Below are 2773 nucleotides of genomic sequence, written 5' to 3' on the forward strand. Positions count from 1 at the left end.
CCCTCTTTTCGTGTTCCTTTCCTCACACCTTTCTTCCTCAATTCTTTTTAGCGAAGTGCGTATTTTTTCTTCTTTTTTCCCGATATTTTCCTACACCGACTCATCTGTTAACTCCATTCTTTCTAATTCTCTTCTAAATGTCTCTGCTCTCTCTTGGTCTCATATTCCTCTGCACACACTTTTTTTCCAGCTTTACCTTGTTTCTTTTTTCCTCTACTCGTCTTTTCATCCATACTATTAAGGGATGGTGGCCCGAATCAACGCAATCTCCTATCTCCATTCTTTCTATCTCCTCTTCCACTTCTCTCTTCACCAGTACATAATCTATCACAGATTCTCCTCTTTCTCTTGTGTAAGTCTATTCCCCTCTCTCATCTCCTTCTATACTCCCGTTTAGAATAAACCATCCTCTCTCTCTTATGTAGTCAACCAGAAGTTTACGTTTCCACTTTCTGTCCTTAGATTTTCTTCCTATCTCCTCAACTTCTTCCGCAACTACTGTCACTTTCTCTCCATCTCTTTCCGTTCTCGCGTTGAAATTCCCTCCTATTATCGTCTTAGCACCCCACTTCTCTGCCTCCGTCCATTCTTTCAACTCTTCTAGCTTCTCTTCCATGTCCCCGTTCACGTACATCCCTATCACTCTTAGTATGTTCTTATTGTAATTTATTCTCCCCGACATAATCCCTTCCACTTCCTGTCTGTTAACTTTTTCTTGTGCTATTATCTTTTTTCTTATTCTCATAAACATACCACCCACTGCTCTTCCCTTTCTGTTTCTCCTTTTTGCTATCTGTGCTTTCCATACATACCCCCTACATACCGCATACATACTCCCATGGTAATTCGTTTTACTACTTTACTATATATTTCCCAACTTTTCTCTTTCAATCAGGTTTCGATCATTAATACTACGTCCCAGCCTTCTATTCTTTTTCAAAAATCCTTATCTTTAGTCTTAAGTCCCGCAACATTCCAGAAAACTATTTTTAGATTTGCCTCCCACTTTAGCTGATTATCCTTTTCCCCCTGGTTTTGTTCCTTGCTCTTTTTGTCTGTCTCCCTTATTCCTTCTTCTCTTATTTTTATCTGTCCTTCATTCCTTCCAATCTCTCCCTCTACCAACACTTCCTCCCTATCTTCGTCCCAACTCCAACATATCCCTTTAATTCATATCTTATTTTGTCCTAGAATGTCCTTTTCTTTCTATCACCTTCTCTTTCGCTGCTATCTGTCCAAGCTGCTACCTCATTTTTCTTTCCTTTAGGTTCTCCTCCACCCATATCTCTTTCCCCTTCAGTATCCATGTTTGTTACTCATAATCTTTCTCTTTTCTTTCTCGTTTCCCACACCGCTATTACCACGTCTCTCTTTTCTTCCTTCTCCGTCTCTATCTTTCTCACACTTTATCTTGGCTACTACCCTTATTTAATTTCATATCTTCTGTATATCTTTCTCTAAGCCTCCCTCTTCTCTTCCTATGCCTTTTATTAGGATATTTTATTTCCTCTCTTCTCTCTCCCTCCTTTCGTTTCTTCTTTCTAGTATCCTTTGTCTCTCCTCCCACATCTCTCCTTCTTCCCTGTTTCCTATTCTTCTCTCCTTCTCCTCTCCCCCTTCCCCTTCTTCACCTCTGTCACCTTCCTTTCTCCTCATCTTCATCCCCTTTAGATTTTCCTCTAATTTCTCTATCCTAATCTTCAATTCTTCCTTCTCCTTTTCCCATTTCTCCTCTCATTTTTAACATATCCTTAATTCTATCTATTTCTTCTTTTATTGCCTCCTTCTGTACTACTGCACCCTCTCTTATTTCTTCTCTTACTCCCCAGAGTCCCTCTCTTAACTCCTCCCTAAATTCTTTAAATATATCTCTAAATGCCCCTTTCTCTCTTCTTTCTGTCGGCGATCTCCCTACTTTTCTGCTTTTCCTAAATATCTCCTTTTCCCTGTTCATCCCTGCCTCCTCTGCCAACGCATCTCTTTTCCTCTTCAGATACTCGTCTCTATCTCCTGTGCTCCCCACACTCTCGCGTCTTTCCTTGTTTATTTCTATCACTCTGCTCGCCATCTATTATCTGCCTACTTTATGTCTCGCAAATCCCTTCCTAGTACCTGTCTATAATGAACACGCTCTCTATCTCCGCGGTGCGACACCTGTCCCAGTAACTGTGTCATTCTCTCTCCCCCTTTCCTCTTCTCCTTTCTCCCTAGCCTCAAATCCTTGCTCCCTTCTTATGCTCGCTCTGACCTTTAACCCTTTGTATTCGTGGAAAAACACTAGGTATGTTAAAATAGTGAGCGATAAATGTTAATCCCACTACGCCTATCTAATGTCTTGTTAAAAATATTAATAAATAAATCTATTTATTATATCACTTCCTGACATATGCATTTCGTATATAGCAACTAAACCAAGTTTTTCACCAGGAAAAGAATGTTTATTAAAAATGACGACTCACCTTTTTCGTCTGACGAACTCGCGTCAGCGTTTCCTCGATGTGCAAGTAAATCTCTTTGAACACGGATACCAGAATCCGTCACGACGATCTCACTCCTTACTTCGTACTCTGCTACAACTTGAGGCAAACGAAGCCAGATGCTCGGATCTATTATTATCCAAATCGCGTAGCGCGAAATGAAATTACGAGTCAATTCCCTGCGAAAATGTTCGATTAAAACCGATTATAAAAAAAGTTATCTGAATCGATCGGGATTTCTGCACCGAAAATACGGTATCAAAAAGGATTAAAATCATTCAAATCGGATATAAATC

Source organism: Wasmannia auropunctata, unplaced genomic scaffold, assembly GCF_000956235.1.
Source record: "Wasmannia auropunctata unplaced genomic scaffold, wasmannia.A_1.0 LD336076.1, whole genome shotgun sequence".
Taxonomy (NCBI): domain Eukaryota; kingdom Metazoa; phylum Arthropoda; class Insecta; order Hymenoptera; family Formicidae; genus Wasmannia; species Wasmannia auropunctata.